Source organism: Bombina bombina, chromosome 3, assembly GCF_027579735.1.
Source record: "Bombina bombina isolate aBomBom1 chromosome 3, aBomBom1.pri, whole genome shotgun sequence".
Taxonomy (NCBI): Eukaryota; Metazoa; Chordata; class Amphibia; order Anura; family Bombinatoridae; genus Bombina; species Bombina bombina.
This window is the reverse complement of record NC_069501.1, coordinates 146781204-146794032: the sequence shown is the minus strand read 5'-3', so window position 1 is coordinate 146794032 and position 12829 is coordinate 146781204. Positions and strand designations below refer to the sequence as shown.

Sequence of the window (12829 nt, the reverse complement as noted above, 5' to 3'; positions counted from 1 at the left end):
GTTCATCAGGGGCTCTTGTAGTGGATAGACTGGAGGGTACTGAGAACTTATATTTATTGTAATCAAAATTAACAAGTTCCTTGCGTCTTTCAAGTAATTGTCTGTCAATGGTAATACTTAACCCAATTAGACCATCTAAAGTCTCTGATAAGTCAACCCTTGACAGTTCATCTTATAATCCTTCCGACATTCCCAATCTAAACTGATTTTTTATGGTGACATAATTTCACTGGCTATCCTTTGCCCATTTCTTGAAGTCAGCTGCATAATCTTCAACAGGCCTTTTGTTTTGTTTTAATGCTCGCATAACATTTTCAGCTGTTATTTGTTTCATAGGATCTTCATAATGTAACCCCATTTCAGTAAAAAAAGCATCAAGTGAATCTAGAATGGGGTCATTGGTTTAAAAATAATTATTAGCCCATGATCTGGGTTCTGATCTTAAATAGGATATTACAGTTAATACTTTTTGTTTTTCTGTTATGTATGTTTTTGGCTTCATAGTAAACAATAAGTAACAAGCATTCTTAAAGTCTCTAAATTGACTTTTATCCCCAGAAAATTTATCCGGTGGACTTACCATGGGTTTAGGAGTAGAGTCAGTGTTGATAGACATGGCTGAAACTATGAGGGATAGTTATCAACGTGTCTACTTTACCTGCCTTCGCCGGCCCAATACGCCCGCCTAAGCTCGCCTCACATCGCCGCCGCGGACCTGCAAAATTTCGCCTAAGTTATCAAAAAAGCTGTCAAAAAGCCGCGCACCAAGTATGGGGCGATGAGCAGCGGACTGTGAGAGTTATCACTCATCCGATCTCGCTGCTCTTCGGCTTTTTGACAGCTTTATTGCTAGCCTGTCACTAAGCACCCACACTAAACTACACTGTTCTACCCCCTATACCGGCGCCCCCGGAGCCCCCCGCAACTAAATAAAGTTATTAACCCCTAAACCGCCGCTCCTAGACCCCGCCACAACTCTAATAAATGTATTAACCCCTAAACCGCTGCTCCCGGACACCGCTGCCACCTACATTATACCTAGTAACCCCAATCCTGCCCCCCCTAGTAACCCCAATCCCTAGTAACCCCAATCCTGCCCCCGCCGCCCTCTATAATAAAGTTATTAACCACTATCCTGCCGATCCCGGACCTCACCGCAACTAAATAAAAAGTTTAACCCCTAAACCGATGCTCCCGGACCCCGCCGCAACCTATATTAAACTTATTAACCCCTAATCTGCCCCCCTACACCGTTGCCACCTATAATATGTTTATTAACCCCTCTCCTTCCCCCCTACACTGCCGCCACTGTAATAAAATTATCAACCCCTAAACCTACGTCTAACACTAACCCTAACACCCCCCTAACTTAAATATTAATTAAATAAATCTAAATAATATTTATATTATTAACTAAATTAATCCTATTTAAAACTAAATACGTACCTTTAAAATAAACCCTAATATAGCTACAATATAAATAATAATTATATTGTAGCTATCTTAGGATTTATTTTTATTTTACAGGCAAATTTCAATTTATTTTAACAAGGTACAATAGCTATTAAATAGTTATTCACTATTTAATAGCTACCTAGCTAAAATAAAGAGAAATTAACCTGTAAAATAAAAATTAACCTAAGTTACAATTACACCTAACACTACACTATCATTAAATTAATTATTCCTATTTAAAACTAAATACTTACCTGTAAAATAAGCCCTAAGATAGCTACAATATAATTAATAATTACATTGTAGCTATTTTAGGATTTATATTTATTTTACAGGTAACTTTGTATTTATTTTAGCTAGTTAGAATAGTTATTAAATATTTATTAACTATTTAATAACTACCTAGCTAAAAGAAATACAAAATTACCTGTAAAATAAATCCTAACCTAAGTTACAATAAAACCTAACACTACACTATCATTAAATTAATTAAATAAATTAACTACAAATAAATACAATTAAATACAATTATATAAACTAACTAAAGTACAAAAAATAAAAAAGCTAAGTTACAAAAAATAAAAAAAATAAGTTACAAACATTTAAAAAATATTACAACAATTTTAAGCTACTTACACCTAATCTAAGCCCCCTAATAAAATAACAAAGCCCCCCAAAATAAAAAAATGCCCTACCCTATTCTAATTTTCAAGTTCAAAGCTCTTTTACCTTACCAGCCCTTAAAAGGGCCTTTTGCAGGGCATGCCCCAAAGAAAACTGCTCTTTTGCCTGTAAAAGAAAAATACAACCCCCCCCCAATATTAAAACCCACCACCCACATACCCCTAATCTAACCCAAACCCCCCTTAAAAAAACCTAACACTACCCCCCTGAAGATTATCCTACCTTGAGTTGTCTTCAGCCAGCCAACCCACTGATGGAACCGAAGAGGAGATCCGGAGTGGCAGAAGTGATCCTCCAAGGGGCGCTGAAGAAGTCTTCCATCCGATGAAGTCATCATCCAGGCCGCGCTGAAGAAGTCTTCCATCCGGGCGATGTCATCTTCCAAGCGGCGCAGAAGAAGTCTTCCATCCGGGCGATGTCATCTTCCAAGCGGGGTCTTCAATCTTCTTCTTCAGGATCCATCTTCATTCCGCCGACATGGAACATCCTTCTACCCCGACGGACTACCGATGAATGAAGGCTCCTTTAAGGGACGTCATCCAAGATGGCGTCCCTTCAATTCCGATTGGCTGATAGGATTATATCAGCCAATTGGAATTAAGGTAGGAAAAATCTGATTGGCTGATTGAATCAGCCAGATTGAGCTCGCATTCTATTGGCTGATCGGAACAGCCAATAGAATGCGAGCTCAATCTGATTGGCTGATTGAATCAGCCAATCGGATTGAACTTCAATCTGATTGGCTGATTCAATCAGCCAATCAGATTTTTCCTACCTTAATTCCGATTGGCTGATAGAATCCTATCAGCCAATAGGAATTGAAGGGACACCATCTTGGATGACGTCCCTTTAAGGAGCCTTCATTCATCGGTAGTCCGTCGGGGAAGAAGGATGTTCCGCGTCGGCGGAATGAAGATGGATCCTGAAGAAGAAGATTGAAGACCCCGCTTGGAAGATGACATCACCCGGATGGAAGACTTCTTCAGCGCCGCCTGGATGATGACTTCATCGGATGGAAGACTTCTTCAGCGCCCCTTGGAGGATCACTTCTGCCACTCCGGATCTCCTCTTTGGTTCCATCGGTGGGTCGGAAGACAACTGACGGTAGGATGATCTTCAGGAGGGTAGTGTTAGTTTTTTTTAAGGGGGGTTTGGGTTAGATTAGGGGTATGTGGGTGGTTGGTTTTAATGTTGGGGGGGCTGTATTTTTCTTTTACAGGCAAAAGAGCAGTTTTCTTTGGGGCATGCCCCGCAAAAGGCCCTTTTAAGGGCTGGTAAGGTAAAAGAGCTTTGAACTTTTTTTATTTAGAATAGGGTAGGGCATTTTTTTATTTTGGGTGGCTTTGTTATTTTATTAGGGGGCTTAGATAGGTGTAAGTAGCTTAAAATTGTTGTAATATTTTTTAAATGTTTGTAACTTATTTTTTTATTTTTTGTAACTTAGCTTTTATATTTTTTGTACTTTAGTTAGTTTATGTGATTGTATTTAATTGTAGTTATTTGTAGTTAATTTATTTAATTAATTTAATGATAGTGTAGTGTTAGGTTTAATTGTAACTTAGGTTAGGATTTATTTTACAGGTAATTTTGTACTTCTTTTAGCTAGGTAGTTATTAAATAGTTAATAACTATTTAATAACTATTCTAACTAGCTAAAATAAATACAAAGTTACCTGTAAAATAAATATAAATCCTAAAATAGCTACAATGTAATTATTAATTATATTGTAGCTATCTTAGGGTTTATTTTACAGGTAAGTATTTAGTTTTAAATAGGAATAATTAATTTAATGATAGTGTAGTGTTAGATGTAATTGTAACTTAGGTCAGTTTTTATTTTACAGGTTAATTTCTCTTTATTTTAGCTAGGTAGTTATTAAATAGTGAATAACTATTTAATAGCTATTGTACCTAGTTAAAATAAATTTAAATTTGCCTGTAAAATAAAAATAAATCCTAAAATAGCTACAATATAATTATTATTTATATTGTAGCTATATTAGGGTTTATTTTAAAGGTAAGTATTTAGTTTTAAATAGGATTAATTTAGTTAATAATAGAACTATTATTTAGATGTATTTAATTAATATTTAAGTTAGGGGGGTGTTAGGGTTAGTGTTAGACTTAGGTTTAGGGGTTAATAATTTTATTACAGTGGCGGTGGTGTAGGGGGGGAAGGATAGGGGTTAATAAACTTATTATAGGTGGCAACGGTGTGGGGGGGAGCAGATTAGGGGTTAATAAGTTTAATATAGGTTGCGGCAGGGTCCGGGAGCATCGGTTTAGGGGTTAAACTATTTATTTAGTTGTGGCGAGGTCCGGGATTGGCAGGATAGGAGTTAATAACTTTATTATAGAGGGCGGCGGTATAGGGGGGGCAGGATAGGGGTTAATAGGTATAATGTAGGTGGCGGCGGGGTCTGGTTGCAGCGGATTAGGGGTTAATACATATATTATAGTTGCAGCGGGGTCAGGGAGCGGCGGTTTAGGGGTTAACATGTTTATTAGAGTGGCGGTGGGCTCCGGGAGCGGCGGTTTAGGGGGTAATACATTTATTTAGTTGCGGCAGTGTATGGGGGGGCAGATTAGGGGTGTTTAGACTCGGGGTACATGTTAGGGTGTTAGGTGTAGACAGCTCCCATAGGAATCAATGGGATGTCTGGCAGCAGCGAACATGAACTTTCGCTATGGTCAGACTCCCATTGATTCCTATGGGATCCGCCGCCTCCAGAGCGGCAGATTGAAAACCAGGTACGCTGGGCCGGAAAAGTGCCAAGCGTACCTGCTAGTTTTTTGATAACTAGCAAAAGTAGTCAGATTGTGCCGCACTTGTGTGCGGAACATCTGGAGTGATGTAAGAATCGATCTGTGTCGGACTGAGTCCGGCGGATCGAAGCTTGCGTCACAAAATTCTACTTTTGCCGGTATCTAGCCTTTGATAACTAAGACGAATCAGCCTCGCCACAAATACGCTGCGGAATTCCAGCTTATTTGAGGTTGACAGCTTGATAACTACCCCCCTATATCTTTAAGGATATTCTTGAGGGTTTAATTTTCAATCTTTAGTTCTCTTAACCCTTGACTTAATAAACCGACTCTTTGATTCAGGTTGTGAACATGATTAGTTAACTCTACTGGATCAATCTTTTGGGCTTGGAAATATGTCACGTTTTTCTTGAAAGGATCTATTATATAGAGAAATTTAAGTAGCTTTTAGAATATTTGACATAATGTAGCAAATATAGTACAATTATAACACACTTGAGTTACCGTTAATCTAATTTTGCAACTTAGTATACAAAGAATTTTATCCCATAAGAACAATTCCTTCTACTCTTAGGCATTTGAGTATTCTCTGAAATGTATATATACATAAAACAAAGCGTAGTTAGTTGTAGACACTTGCTTTTTCAGGACTGTGTTAATTTAAGTGTGAAAAAACATAGGAGGAAGAACCACCGGTAAGTTAACATATGAACCAAATCAATTATAAGCTTACTGGCTGAGGATCAATAATTTGCATGAGCTGAGAGTTTTGAACAGCGCAAGAAAAGATACATAAGGAACCTAACTAGGTAATGTAAACTGAAGTACCTTGAATTGCTGCGGGAAGAGTTCCTTATTCTGAGGTCAAGTGAGAGAAGCTTCTTTGCAACGGCCGTCATGTAAGATAATGCCTCTTTGAAGAGGTGAAGACAGGAGCCGATGAAATCCGCAATTCACGGAAGAGGCGTGCAATCTTGTCGTCTGATGACTTGAAGCTGTAGCAGCTGATTGAGTCAGATGATGGTTCAATGTTAACTGCGGCTTGATGTTTAAAGCGTGTTTTGCTGAGTGTGGCTCTGACATCACAGGATTTAACGGTTATATACAAAGTAAGGAAATTGAACACATGTAGGTGTAATATCTAGAGGAAATAAACTTGAGGAATCACAATTAATATTTCCTGAAATATTATCCAGGTCTTGACCGAGGAAATATGAGGCGAATAATAAGTAAGTTCCATAGAACTCGAAGCAGAGATTAGCCAGGAAACGAGCAGGATACATATTTCTAAGCAATTTGGAAATGGATAACTCCCTCTATTTAAAGGGACAGGCTTAAGTGGAAGTAAACCCATCTTAAAGGAATAGTGCATGACAGTATCAATTATTTTTTTATCAAATTATGTGTATTATGTAATTAAATTAGTATTTTGATACTACCCAGTTTTTCAGGCAGTGTGCAGCATAGTGGTTGTTTCCCCTGTGGAAATCATTTTGTTTGTACTAGGTTGTTTATAAAAGAAACTAAAGACCATTTGTTTATGTCCACCACTTTGTATAACAATTACAGCGCATGACCTTGTTTTACTTTTTAGACTATATGGCTAGTGTGCAACACCAACCCCTGCTCGCACACAGCCAATCATGCATGAGCAGGGGCTGTCAATCTTCCCAGTTGGAAAAGTCTAGATAGATTGAGAAACACCAAATTACAGGTGGCAAAGTGGGTTAAGAAGAAGCCTAATGACCACTGATTCTTAAATTTCGGCTATATGTTTGCTTAAGCAAACCTGCATCCAGTGGCACTCCAACCCCTTGATAAATCTGGACCTTAGAGTACGTGCTATCACATTGTCTTTTTATTATGCATTAGTTGAAGTAACTTAATCATGTACTCATCTTGATTTCCAAAACCATGAAAATGTTACTAACACTTGATAACGGCAGCTTGCAATGTTTAAAAACATTTATTTGATGTGTTTTTTGTAGCCAAGTATTCTTTATTGCTGGCATACACTGTGCATGTGTCTTCTTATTGACTTTAACACACAGAAGACAAAAAAACTTGTAGCAAACAAAGGGGGTGATTACCATTTTTTATAAATGGGTTATTTACAAAAATCCCTGTAGACTTTAATAATGATTTTCCATTGATAATAACTATATATATTTTCCTTAAGGATTATGATCGACACCAAAATAATTTTTTCCCCCTTTTAGGGCAAGTGGAGTGGTATTTTGCGCTTCCACTAAAGCGCTAACTCTGCTAGAATTAAGATATTGTGCTATTAGGGTTGTGCTCATATTACAAGTTGATTGTAAACTGACTAGCGCAAAAGTCCAAACTTAGAATGTCACATACGCGTTCACGTATTCCTCCATAGAAGTCTATGGAGAAAAAAAAGTGGAAAAAAAAATATTGATTGCATATTCTCATTTGAGCTAATCCAACATGAAAATATGAATATTTTGTATTCCAATGTTCTTTACATAACTGAATATGTTCTATGTATTCATTAAGACATATTTCTACATATATCTGATTGATTTTTGCACACATATATATTAATACCTATATATATATATATATATATATATATATATATATATATATATATATATATATATATATATATACAGTATATATATATATACAGTATATATATGATTATACAGATATACTGTATATAGGACTATCTATTTAGAAATACATATAACATTTTTTTGGCTATTTGCAGAACATTGGAATGTGAAATATTTACAGTAAATACATAGTTAAAACCTTTATTAAAATAAATATTGCATAAATATGTTTTTGCATGTTTTCATCTACTTAACGGCAAAGGGCTCTAATGCACTTATCTATATATCTGTATATGTATGCATATATATTTATAATCGGCCACTAGCAGGGTGTGGATTGAAAGACCGCAGTCTCAGAGGCAGCAGACAGGTTATGGAGCAGCGATCTTTAGACCGCTGCTTCATAACTGCTGTTTATGGCGAGCCTGAAGGCTCGCACGAAAACAAGGGGAACATTCGGCCCTTGTTAAATCTACCCCCTTATCTTTATTGGACCACTATAAAATCATACTCATTTAAAAACACTTAAAATCTCCAGAATGAAAAATAATATTAAAATAATGGATAGATTGAAGGCAATTCCGCTATAGGTAGAAGGACTGATGTAAGGAAATATTTTAGATACAATGGGGCATATGTATCAAGCTCCGAATGGAGCTTGATGCCCCGTGTTTCCAGTGAGCCTGCAGGCTTGCCAGAAACAACAGTTATGAAGCAATGGTAACAAAGACCACTGCTCCATAACCTGTCCACCTGCTCTGAGCAGGCGGACAGACATCGCTGCAATTCAACCCGATCGAGTATGATCGGGTTGATTGACACCCCCCTGCTGGCGGCCCATTGGCCGCGAGTCTTCAGGGGGCAGCGTTGCACCAGCAGCTCTTGTGAGCTGCTGGTTCAATGCTGAATACGGCGAGCATATTGCTCGCCGCATTCAGCGATGTCTGTCGGACCTGATCCGCACTGTCGGATCAGGTCCGACAGACATTGATAACTAGAGGCCAATGTATCAAGCAGAGAGAAACGTATAGAATAGGTAAAACATAGTCTGTTGTTATCGTGCTCACAATGTAGTAGCAGTGGATGCATTTTTAAATCTATTAGATACAAAATAAAGGGATTGTAGCTATATGCTAGTATTTCCCCTATCTGAAATTGTAAAGTTCCCTGCTGAAACCACTTGCACATTCAATACCATTCAGTATAACAGAAATTCTCTCTGCCTAAGCCCCTTCTATAGCAGGGGCTGATTTTACATTTATCTTGCTTGTATCAACGTATATCTGTTACATGGCACTGTACCACTTTATCATTCACATAATTTTAAGCATAAGTATTCAAGGAGAGTAAGCAATTAAAAAACGAGAGACATGCTCTCAACAGCCACACTCCTGACACGTGTTTTGCTCACGCTTCCTCAGAGGGTTTACTCGCTGGCTGAAAAGTTGATCTATTTACTGGTTCATATGTCCCACCTCCAAGGTAGGATAGGGTGTCATGTGGGACTAGGTTCATACTGATTGGTAGTATTTCACGTCCATCAATTCTATTTGTCCAATAGGAGAGTGCTTCCTTATTTACTACTGCTGATTGTGATATGTTATATAGTTAAGGTTATACTTTTATAAGTAGTGAATAGTACATAACTAATGTGGATCTTATTGTCTGAGTAAATGCCTTGGAATTAAGCTTATATATTCTTTGCATTGTTTTCTAGCAGCATTAATAAAACATATTACTTGGTGGTTATTAGTGTGTTAGTTTAATTTGACGTAATACTGCTTGTTGTACATGTATGTGTTTATAGAATTATTGCACTGTGTGTTGAAAGATATGTATTGATCCTTACAATTTATTTAATTGTGTTTACTATTTAACACCTCCTAATACCTGAACTGTGAGCATAAATAGTAAACACAATTAAATAAATTCTAAGGATCAATACATATCTTTCAACACACAGTGTAATAATTCTATACATGAACAACAATAATTATTCTGTCAAATTATACTAACAAACTTATAGCCACCAAGTAATATGTTTTATTAATGCTGTTAGAAAACGATCCAAAGAATATATAAGCTTAATTCCAAGGCATGTAAATGTACAATAAGATCCACATTAGTTACGTAGTATTTACTACTAATAAATGTATAAGTATAACCGTAACTATGTAACACATTACAATCAGCAGAAGTAAATAAGGAAGCACTCTTCTATTGGACAAAGACAAATAATGGACTTGCAATACTACCAATCAGTATGAACCTAGTCCCTCATGACACCCTATTCTACCTTGGAGGTGAGACATGTGAACCAGTAAATATATCAACTTCTCAGCTGGCGCGTAACCTCTCTGAAAAAGCGTGAGCAAAACACGTGTCAGGAGTCTGGCTGTTGAGAGCATGTCTCTCGTTTTTAATTGCTTACTCTCCTTGAATACTTATGCTTAAAATTGTGCGAATAATGAAGTGGTCCATTGCCATGTAAGAGATGTATGGTGACACAAGCAAGATAAATGTAAATTCAGCCCCCGCTATAGATAGAGCGTAGGCAGAGAGAATTTCTGTTATACTGAATGGTAGTTAATGTGCAAGTAGTTTCAGCAGGGAACTTTACAATTTCAGATAGGAGAAATACTAGGATATAGCTACAATCCCTTTATTTTGCATCTAATAGATTTAAAAGTCCATCTACTGCTACTCCATTGTGAGCACGATAACAACAGGGTATTTTTTACCTATGCAATACGTTTCTCTCTGCTTGATACATTGTATCTGAAATTAGCTTTACATCAGCCCTTCTACCTATAGAGGAATTGCCTCACATCTACACATTATTTTTATTTTATATTTTTATTCTGGAGAGTTTAAGTGTTTTTAAACAAGTATGATTGTATAGTGATCCAATAAAGATAAGGTATGAATACATATTTAGTAAACGTTACACCTGTTTTGCTGCTTTGAGGGATTCTACTCATTGGGTTAAATAATTCTGAGACTGCAGAAATCATTAAAAGTAGCATTTTCAGTTGAATTTGTGGAAACCACTTAAAGCATTTATTGTGTTGAGCTATTTTAATTTGTTCATTGTAAACAGCCGAAAGTCTGTCAATTTTGACAATAAACCTGATTAGCAATGGGGGTTGAATAATGTTGATTACAACTGTATGTACACATAGATACACACATACATATACATATCTTTATACATGTATATGTATGTTTCTCTATATTAAAGCCCTTTGAGGTCTTATAACTTTTGTTATATATTTGAGCTCTTATAACTTTTGTGTGCAATATTTTTTTTTAAATAATTTTTATTAGACAGAGTTAGTAAAAGTGTAACTTTACCTTGTTAAAGGGACACTGAACCCAAAATTTTTCTTTTGTAATTCAGAAAGAGCATGCAATTTTAAGCAACTTTCTAATTTACTCCTATTATCAATTTTTCTTCGTTCTCTTGCTATCATTATTTGAAAAAGAAGGCATCTAAGCTTTTTTTTTTGTTTCAGTACTCTGGAAAGCACTTTTTTATTGGTGGATGAATTTATCCACCAATCAGCAAGGACAACCCAGGTTGTTCACCAAAAATGGGCCGGCATCTAAACTTACATTATTGCATTCCAAATAAAAATACCAAGAGAATGAAGAAAATTTGTTACTAGGAGTAAATTAGAAATTTTCTTAAAATTTCATGCTCAATCTGAATCACAAAATAATTTTTTGGGGTACAGTGTCCCTTTAAGTACTTTTGATGTGTTTTGTGCAGCAAATTTTTAACAGTTAACCAGAGCTCTGAGATCACGGTAATGATTCTAGCATAAATGAAGATTTCCCTCACGTGATTTTATTTACTTTCAAATTGTAATACGATCATTAAGCCTGATGAGCGCAAACCCTTGCAATATACAATTTATAACTAAGACACAAACGATTGCACTAGATTTGTATTCTAGCCCATTATGTGTATGCAATGATCCATTTTACCTGCTGGAGTGTATTCAAGTGTTTACAAATAGCTCCTTTACCTTTTATTTTGTCAAATTAAGAGGTACTAAAATGTTAATTTTAAATTGTTCTCTCTAGGTGCCCGATTCTCAAAAATATGCTAGTATGGAGAGAAATAATCAACTTATGTTACTGAGTACAATATTGTATAGTAAGTGCCTCTCCTTTACATAAAGTACATTAGTTAACTCAAATTAACTAGATACACAGTTCAAGGTACAAAATGCCTTTAAAACAATCCCAGAGGGACCTTTAATACTGGTGAGGCATCTTATAAAATCTTGTAAAGGACAGGTAACTTTAGAGAATCAGACCCTAACTATTATGTACTGTGCATACATTTTATTCTTTTGCTCTTGTATTCATATACAGTATATAATTGACTAATTACTAAAATCTATGGAATGCATTACTTGCCCAGATACCTAGGAAGCTGATGCACCTGCGTATCATATTCTGCCTTGACTACTGCAACTAAATCTTCTATGGACTCCCAAATTATCATCTGTTATTATTGCAAACCCTCATAAATGCCTTTGCTATATGTATGTTCCTTGAGCTTTTCATGTAATGAACCTTTCTGTCTGTCCTTCTTTTTAATGCTCCCTATGTATCTGCCCTTGTCCACAAATCCTTTCCCAACCACTCCCTATGCTCATTACCTAAATCTCTTATCCTCTCTCATAACTTCCTCATATCCCCATTTAAATATATTTTTTAGGAACTGGACCTACTCTGTAGAGTTCTAATCTTGGTTCCTCAAGCCTTGCTTTTTACTTTCAGAGCTTCAACAGTTCCATATAAAATTATTTCTGTTCAGGGATGCATACAATTACATGTTTCTCTGATTCTCTTGCCTCAAATCCCTCACCTTCTTCTTATATGCTACCCATGTCCGTACTTTAACATCTGAGCTTGCAAGTCCATTGGTCCCATATATCACTACAAGTATGGGTAGATGAAAGCAAATAGTGATTTACAGGTCAGGCCCACTATTCTTTATGTTCATTTAACTATATTTGCCTACTTTTCTCTACAATCATAAACCTAATGTCACAATATGTTGGCATTTTATAAATGAGCCATAATGATAATATTACTACTACTACTAATAATGATAATTGCATGCTACTGATATGAACTATTAAGTGAAAAATGGCTTTCAGGCATATCAGGTAATCATCAATATTATTGAACTAATAAGCCTAAGAGCTCATTTTCTCATTGACTACATATATTTTGCTTTTGTGAAGATCTAGGAAAATTTGTGAAATCCCTGTGAAAAACATATTTTTCTCATAGTTTTAGCATGTTTAACCAGATTGATGTTT

At 36.1% G+C, this 12829-nt stretch overlaps 1 protein-coding gene across 1 annotated transcript in view; it reads right to left on the bottom strand.

Moving 5' to 3' along the window:
• The window catches only part of TMPRSS15 (transmembrane serine protease 15), an 839864-nt gene that overhangs the window by 508435 nt on the left and 318600 nt on the right, over positions 1–12829 (bottom strand). The window lies entirely within an intron of this gene.